The 9522-nt window shown below is 37.9% G+C and overlaps 1 pseudogene; it reads left to right on the forward strand.

Moving 5' to 3' along the window:
• Positions 1–8623: 8623 nt before the first annotated feature.
• Positions 8624–9082, forward strand: LOC143436497 (zinc finger CCHC domain-containing protein 10 pseudogene; annotated as a pseudogene).
• The last annotated feature ends 440 nt before the right edge of the window (positions 9083–9522 follow it).

Consider the following 9522-nt stretch of genomic DNA (forward strand, 5'->3'; position numbering starts at 1 on the left):
TAATGGATGAATTAAAGCCAAGTCAAAAAAGGTCCCACATAAACCTACTGACTTGGCCATATTAATATATCTTATTACCTAAATGAGAATTGCTTCATATTCCTTTATTTTACCACATCTCAGTTACACCCTTTCAGTTTATGAGGTTGCATTTTTGTTTTACTGAGGACACAGAGAAACTGTATAAACTGCCATGTGTCTTCTTTGCAAATCACTTTGGTTAAAACCATGCAACAATATTTAGCTCCCATAACCTAAGTGAAAAGCCTATTACTTGCCTCAACTACTCAACCCACTGAAACAGTGCTTGATCATAACGACTTCTGCAAACTGCATGCTTCCCTGAGGGTGACATCCCAGAAATACCATTTGTGTGCATGCTAGCTCCTTCACTGAGGCAAACTAGCCTTGTTTGTAATGAAGTAACACCCGACAGAGCTCAGTTTGCAGATCACTAGCTCCAAATCCAGATCAAATGCAGGGAGATATAGAGCATGTGAACAAGCCCTCAGAACTGGATGGACAGAAAAAAAGAAAATAGAATAATGTACTAGATGTTTTGAATGAGTGAATAGACAATGTCATGTGGCTCTGTTCAAACAAGATTTATTTGTAATACTACTTAAACTAGCATTTCTATTTCATATGTTTTTGACACGGTGTAAAAGCATCATCATCACAAAATACCCTGAAGTGGGTATAATTAAAATCATTTTGTTTTTGAAGGAAGAAAGACTGAAAGATAAGTATAGACACAGAATCTGGATTTACATCTATTCATAATCTAGACTCCCAAGTAGCAAATGGATGTGTCAATATACATTTCATCATTTTTTCTGACTTTAAACATGTAAGTGGTTTTCAATACCTTGATATTAAAAGTAATGCCACATCATTAATCTTTGCCAGATTTTTTTTGCTGTCCTCAATAGGATAATAAAAAAGAACACTGTAGGTCAAAGGGTATGTATTATTGCTAAAGACTTTTGTTTTTAAATAGCTGAAATGAAATTGCTTCCCAGAAAGAAGGTGCTTGGCTCTCTTCCAAGCAGGAGTGAGTGCCAAACCTGAGCACTTACACCACACTCTCCTTCTTGAATCTTTGTGTTTTCTATATTCGTTGCTTGTAAATATTTATTATAGCAGTTATGAATACCTTCTTAAAATATGAGAAGGTGTGATTTCAGACGTTGCTTTGTGAGAGCCTTTCACCTATTACAGCACTCTTTTCATTCTGATGGAATATTTCCCTTGAGTCAACTTTGCCTCTGATTTTATTTAGTCTGGTTTTGTTTTTTGTTTGAGATTTAATTCACAAATGTAACATTTTGTTCAAATTCTTCTCCATTCTCTCCCTGTCAGATATTGACCTTTACTGCCATTTCCCTCTTCCAACTTTCTGTGATCATAAAAAACAAACAAAACAAAACAAAACAAAACAGGCTACTAAGACTGTAAAACCCACTTAGAGGTGCCAATATGTGCAAGAGCATGAGACCATCTATAGGAATGCAGGTAACCTATCAATGACTGCTTTCTTGATGAAAGCCAAGTCTTCTTGCCCAAGTAGCCATAAATTGCTAATACCTTCTCAGCCAGAGGTGGGAGTTTTTAAGTTCCTTTTATATTGTATAAACTGTAGAGGAGTTTCAACTTAGCAACATGGCTGCTCCAGCAAGGGATCACATCCAAAGACTTATGTCTGAATAATCTGGCTGGAAGACAGACACGCACCACCTTTAATCCCTTTTGCTGGAACACAGACATGCCCTTAGTATATACTTTTACTCCCAAACAATGAAAGTCAGGTTAGTTTGTGGAAGAAAGCAGGCATGTTTGAAATTGATGTCTAATTGAAGGGCAGACAAAGTGACAAATCAGAGAAAGATTTGACAGAATGTGTCAGAGACTGGATATGCTGAATTTTCATGAAAACAGCACAGAGAAGCATTAAAAGAACAGTGCAGTCGGTCAGTTGGAAGTCAGTTCAGTGAGTGCAGGGCTGTGGAGTTGAGTTCATTCATGAGTTCAGGGCAGGTCAGAGCAGGTTGGCAGAAGCAGTTCAAATCAGAGAATAAGAAAGACCCAGAAGATTAGAACAAGTTAATTTGCCGAAGTTAGTTTGAGGCCAAGCAGAGCAATTCAATGAGAAGCCCCTATTTAAGGCAGCTCCAATGAATACATTTTATGTTTATTCATATATATTTTAGGAAACTTCTATAATAGCATATTTTCATATAGCTACTTTAAAAGACTTTAGGGTTAGTTACCCGTCTACACACACACACACACACACACACACACACACACACACACACACCTTAACCTGCCCTGTTCCATTATTTCGCTTCACCCTTTCAAATAGCTTATATTCTATCCCCTGCCTGTAAATTCTCCAGGCACCTTATTAGTTTCCTGTCTTCTGTAGCACTTCAATTCAAATACAAACCCAAAGAGTGAAAGTTAGCATCCCCATATCAGGGAACATACGACACATCTGGCTTTCTGGGTTTTAGTTAACTTCGTCAGAATGATTATTTCTACCTCATACATTTGTGGTTTTTTTTTTTTTTTTCCAGCTGAGTGAAATTCTGTATATTTAACACATTTTCATTATCTGTGTATCAGTTAATGGACATCCTAGGCAGTTTCTGATTCTTGGCTAATGTGACTGGAGCAGAAATGAACATGGATGAGCAAGTGTCTCTGTAGTAGGTTATACAATCCTTTGTTTATGTTCAAAAGTGGATCGCTGGATCATATGGTAAGTCTATTTTCAGGTTTGCAAGGAACCTCCACACTGATTTACATGGTGGCTACACTAGTTTACCCTCCCACCAGCAGTGACTAACTGCTCCCCTCCCCCAACATCCACACCAACGTCTGTGCTGCTTTATTTCTTTGCTCTTTGTCATTCTGACTGGGGGAAGATAAAAATCTCAAAATAGTTTTAATTGTCACCTTTCTTATGACTTATGATGTTGAACATTTTTACAAATGTTCTCCATTAAATTTAAATTTGTTGGCCATTTATATTTCCTCTTTTGAGAATTCTTTTTAAATCACGGTCCAGTTTTAATTAGGTTGTTTTCTTCGTGTTTAATTTTTGTATTTTTTTTTTAGTTCCGTGTATAGTCCAGATTCGAATCCTGTTGTTTTTAAAACAAAATCCCAAGTGTTTGGTTTGTCAAATAGAGAATCAGAAGCCAGATGCTGTGGTGAAAGCCTGCTAGCTCGGAAAGGCAGAGAAAGTACCCAGCTAAACTTCCTATTCCACTGATATCCTAGAAGAAGAAAAAAAAGCTGCTTCTCCACACTGTCTTAAATATCCTTCCACTCAAAAACCCTCTCTTCTCTTTTCTGGTTTTTCCTATGTTCACTCACTGTCAACTGGATGCTTGCTTTTCCAGTTGCCCTAACATTGATTTTATTTAGCTCTTGTCTACATAAAGCTCTTAGGCTAAAGATGTGCATTAGGGCTGAGCCATACCGCAAATAGATGTTTACAGTAAACAGAAAGCTCCTGGGTTAAAGGATTTGCAAGGGCTGAGCTACACCACAACAAGAAACAGATTTTCTCCAGTTCACAATTTTGGGGTTCACAATGTGATCAAATATCCTGCAACATAACCCTCTGCCAGATGTAAATTCTCTGGGCTGCTCCATCACACACCCTTTAATAGGCATAAATGGTTTTGCAGGGGTAAGCTCTTATGCACTGTGTAAAGGCATTCATTATCAATAAAAACCTGACGCCAAGGAGGAGGAGAAAATAGGCAAGACATCCTATGAAACTGAGAAGAGATAACTCATCAGCCACATGGTAGAGATAAAATAGTATAAATGGATGGATATACATTAAGAGCAAGATGGGCAGCAAACCTCAGCTAAGGCCAAATGCATAAATACATAAATAATTCTCCATGTCATTACTGGGGAGCTGTGGCAGGGTTAGAAAAAGCAATTATACATTTTAATTTCATTTATTAGCTGTTGACATTAATATCTTTGCTGTCTAGGCTGTTTCCATTTTTTTGCCTATTATGAACAGAACAGCAATATTGCGGATGAGATATTTATCTCTGCAATAAGATACAGCATTGTTTGGGTATCTGCCCAGGAGTGGTAGTACCTGTCCACACAATAACTTCTAGCTTTCAGGGACCGTTAACATCAGTTTACACAGTAGCTTCAACACCCCTAACACTAAGTGCTCTCCTTTCCTTAATTCCATGCTAGTATTTCTTGTCATTTAAAAAATATTTCTCTTAGCCATTCTGACCAAGATATGATGGAATTTTTAAAGTCATTTTAATGTTTATCTCCCTGATGGCTAAGGATGTTAAAAGCATAGTTTTCTTTTTTTTTTTTTTTTCATTTCTTGAGAACTCTTTTTTTTTTTTTTTTTTTTTGCTACACATCTTATTTTTTAATTGGGTTGTTTGTTTTCTTGGTGTGTACTTTCCCCCACTTCCTTTGTATATTCTAGACTTTAATCCTATGTCAGATGAGTAGCTGGTAAATCTTTCCCCAATTCTTCTCTACTGGAGGGAGTTTGTCCCCAGGAATGGCTTTGGGGGAGCTTATACCTTTTCCCACTTCCGGTTGGCTCTCTTTTATATTTATGGCTAAAGATGTGATGTCTCAATTTCCTGCTTCAGCTACCTGCTGTCATGCCTCTTCCTAAAATTATGAATCTCTCCTTTGAAATCAGAAGCCAAAATAAAGTCTTCTGTAAAAGGAAGCCTACTCTCTAGGCTGCCTCTCCACTCAAGTGGTGCTGTCTTTTGCTTTGCAGATGCTTTTAAATTTCATGAGAATATATTTGTTGTTTGTTTTTCTAAGTCTTTGTGCTATTGGACTTCTTTACAGAAAGACTTTTCTTGTGCCTATCAGTTGAAGTTTTCTCCACTTTCCTCTATAGCACTTTTAAGGTATCAGGTCTTATGTTGAATATCTGGCTCTACTCAGAGTTGAGTTTTGGGAAAGGTAATGTGAGAATCTAGCTTCCTTCTTCTTCATGTAATACCAGGTTTCCAAGTACCATTGGTTGAAGATGATGCCTCTTTCCCAGTGCACATTAGTGCTATCTTTAAAAGAAAATTAGTTGGTTGTAAGAATTTGAGTTTATATATGCATCATTAATGGATTAGAAGAATTAAATTAATATTGGGTTGTGAGCCTAGGCTTTAACAGCTAAGCCATCTGAGGTGGAAATGGGGTGAGGATTGGGTGTGAGTAGAGGGGAGGAAAAGGACTGGGGAAATAATAAAATTGGTGGGGGGCTTCTCTGTGATGGGAACTTCTGGGTGTCTGTGGGGATGACCCTTGCTGAGACTCCTAGCAGCAGGGGATGCTGCTGTATGATGCCACCTGCTGTAGTCAGGTGAGACTAGTGGGGGCACCAAATCATCCATAAAACCTTCAACCCGAAATCAGTCCTGACTACAAGATAAGCAGGGATAAAGATAGAACAGAGATTTAGAGGATGCCCAACCAATGACTAGCCCAACTTGAGACCCATCCTATGTGAGAGAGACAATGTTATGCTTACAGACAGGTGTCTAGCTTAACTTTCCTGTGAGAGGCTTCACCTAGTAGCTGATGGAAACAGATGCAAAGACACTTAGACAAGCATTACCCAGAACTGGAAAGTCTTGTGGAAAAGTAGGAGGAAGAACTATGGGAGCCAGAGGGTCAAGGGTACCACAAGAAGATCTACAGAGTCAACCAACAAGGGCCCAGGGAGGCTCATAGATGAAACACTAACCAAAGAACATGCATGGGCTGGACGTATGCTTCCAACAAATTTATAGCAGATGTGTAGCTTGGACTTCATGTGGGTCCCCTAACAATTAGAGTAGGAGGTATCTTTGAGTCTGTTGCTTGCCTTTGGATTCATTTTCCCCTAGCTGGGTTTGGCTTCAGTGGAAGAGGATGCTCTTAGACCTGATGGGACCTAATGTGCCGAAATGGGGTTGTTAGCTGTGATTGGATGGAGGTTCCATTTCTCTGAGGAGAAAAGGGGGGGAGAATACAAGGAAGGAGATTTAAGGGGGGACTGGAGAAGAGGATTGAAAGGACTGCAGTCAGGATGTAAAGTGAATTAATTAATTAATTAATTAATGAAATAAGAAATAATTAATATTGTGAAACTGGCCATTTCACTAAAAGCTATCTACACATTGAATGTAATCTTCATCAAAATTCCAATATAATCATCCAAAGAATTTGAAAGGAAATCATAAAATTCATATGGAAACACATAAGATCCAGGGTAACTCAACAGCCCAATTATACTGCAAGTGAAAATTCCTGTGTTGGTATCACCATCTTTGGTTTCAAACTATAATATAGAACTATATCATCAAAAGAGCATGGTACTGAAAAACACAAAGGCACATTGATCAGCAAGATAGAATCGAGGTTTTATTATCTAAAACTGTAAATATTCTCAAAAATAATATTATTGAGTCTATTTTTTATCATGACTTCTTTGAGTGTATCTCTATATTCTGGCTATTTCTATCTTTCTGTTCCAACCCCAGCCCTTTCCCCACAGATGCACACACATTATAGCCCGATAGTTGTACAAAGTTAAATAACTAGATGAAATAGAGTCAGAGATCTAGATGTTACCAAAGTTTCCAAGATCTGTCATACAGTTATAATATGCATGTTTGTCTCCATTTTTCTTCCTTTTCTCTAAGATGGTTCAGTTTTACTATATTATTATAACACAGTAAATGCTATCTACCAATTCCTGTCTAGTCTTGCAAGAGCAAGTGTTCTACTGAGTTAGGACAATGCCCTAATTATATTTATGTAATTTCATTAATGCAAACCTACTTCTACTCTGTAATTCCATACAGTGTTTTATTTTGGTTGTTTTCTTTTGTTTTGTTTATTAAAAACAGAATTCCCTCTATCCAAATATTTAACTGTTCAGGACTGATAAGATGCCTGTTTCCCCCCTTAGAATCTCCAACATTGCATTGCAGCCCTTCAAAATGTCTTCTCACCCCAATATTTATCCTGAAAACAGTTTGATGTGCAAAGCCTTTGCCAAATTTCTACTGCCATGCAGGCTTTAAGAAGTGTGTTTCTGTAAGATTAGAAAATAATTTAGTTATCATTTTGCTTATTCTTTCAACTTTTAAGGACGAAATTCTTTCCTGCTGGATACTTAGAAATATTTGTAGTTCTTTTTCCAGCCTCACATGGATGTCACAAAATTATAGTGAAGTTCAAATTTAGGTGGTGGCTCCCCTAGAAACGTGCTCCCAGTGGGTGCTTAGACTCTAAGGAGACTACTTCAGAATGCAACTGATGAAAGTTCATTCATATGTGTGTGGCACAGATCCTGTCTGTCAAAGTTCATTTTACTGCATGAGTGGCCATGAGCCTCACATATGAGATTAACAATGAGCCTGCTCAGGACCTGTCTACATAGGAGTATCTTGTATTATCTTCTTTGTTCAATTCATGAAAATATGGGTTAGATTTCAATATTTGTGAAATAAGACACAATGTCATTTGGCAGAAAAAAAATTACTGCCAGAATGCAGTAAATCTACTCTCTTGCTTCCCCAGCCATGGAGACCTGGGCACTAGTAAGTTTATAATTTGAGGAAAAACTGGTGAAGAAAAGTAAGTCTATTACTAGAATGTGGGAGAGTCCTCAGTATAAGAAAAAAATCTGTCAACTTGTTTAAGAATTCTAGCAGCTATAAGCCACCAAGATGGCCCAGCAGTGAAGATGCTTGTCTTTTACCCTAAAGCCATGAGTTTCACCCCCAGGTTCCAGATGTTAGAAAAACCAACACTTGCAAATTGTCCTCTGAACTCTACATGCAAGCCATAGGCACGTGAGCATGCATCCATGGGCACACACTCCCACTCACACATAGATAAGTGTAATAATAATAATAAAAAAAAAACCCTTTCTTTTACATTAGAGTTTTAACAGCTCTGAATATTAGCACTCTTATAATACCTTTTCATGCATACCCATCTTCCTGAGGAGGCATGTTACTATAGTGTGTGACCCCAAAGAAGCTCATCTGTAAGGCTACACATTTTTATTTGTCATCAAACTGTGCTCCACGTTTAATCTGTTTTTCCTTTGTAGAAGCCAGTACTGTGAAAAAATTATAAGACACATAATAAATTTTGTAAATTGACTATCAAGAGGTCTTATTCTTATAATTTTGTCCCAATACATCAAATCACTCCCATTTTATGCCTATTCTTTTCTTTATGAAAATGTAGACATTAGCTACATTCATTTTAGAAAACTTTGGGTCATTTCTTCTTCTTTCTGTTATGGATTAAAAAGCATGCATGGTGGAATCCAGCTCCTCTCATTATGTCAAGAGTTTTGTACTCATGAGTATGTTCTAACATGTTTCTTGCTTCTCACTCTGATATTATTTAGCAATTAATTGAAAAATTTTCTCAGTACTTAGAGGGAAAACATGTTTCGAGTAATTTCTAATGTTTTCCAACAGTGACATAATCAAAGCAGTTGCATCCCAAAGTGGATACAAGGATGCTTATTAGTTGACAGTTTAAACTTCCGTATGGCCCAAAATCAGGTGCAGCAGATTCTGGCCGATCTACAATGGCAACTCCCATGCATCGGCTCATAGCTCGGAGGCAAGCCGAAGCCAATAAGCAACACGTCAGATGTCAGAAATGTTTGGAATTTGGACATTGGACTTATGAATGCAAAGGAATAAGAAGTATCTACACAGGCCTTGGACAATAGCAGAGCTGAAGAAAGCTTTAAAGGAAAAAGAAAATGGATGATTGCAGCAAAACATCCAAAGCATCAGAGAGACCAACATAGAGAGAAAGACCAAGAAGAAGAGCTTTAATAGTGTCACGGGTTCCAGTACCTCTAGCAGTGAAAACTCAGCTAGTGAGTTTTCATCAGAGAGAGACATCTGCCTCATCCTCTTCAGAGGACAGTGACTCAGATGAAAGCCTCTCTAGCTCCTCCTCTTCAGACTCAGACTCCAGCTCCTCCAGCAGCAGCAGCAGTACCAAGAGCAGCTCTGTTGAGGAAGAGGAAAAATAAATAGAAATCTCTGTACACTGGACCAACGGATCAAAAGCATTCGTGACTCCCAGGGTAACTGAAAACCTGCTCAAGCAAGCAAGTTAGTTGGTGAGACTTGTTAACACCCAGAACATTCTAAGTATCCATCATTGTATAAGATGTTTAAAATAAAAGATGCTATATCTATAAAGATGCTTATTTTAGGAATGAATATTGGGTTTTGCTGTTGGTTTTCTTTTTGTAAAGACTGGGTCTCATTTTGTAGGTCTATCTGTCCTTGAACTTGATACGTAGAGCAGGCTGGCCTTGATTTCAGAGAGAGCTACCTGTCTCTGCTTCTTCTAATGTTGGGACTAAAGATATGTACCCCATGCTCAGTTTTTGTTGGTAAATTTAAAAAAAAATTATTTGGAAAGTCTCCCCACCAAATAAAGTCCGGGACCAGATTGTTTTAGTGC

Source organism: Arvicanthis niloticus, chromosome 22, assembly GCF_011762505.2.
Source record: "Arvicanthis niloticus isolate mArvNil1 chromosome 22, mArvNil1.pat.X, whole genome shotgun sequence".
Lineage (NCBI taxonomy): Eukaryota > Metazoa > Chordata > Mammalia > Rodentia > Muridae > Arvicanthis > Arvicanthis niloticus.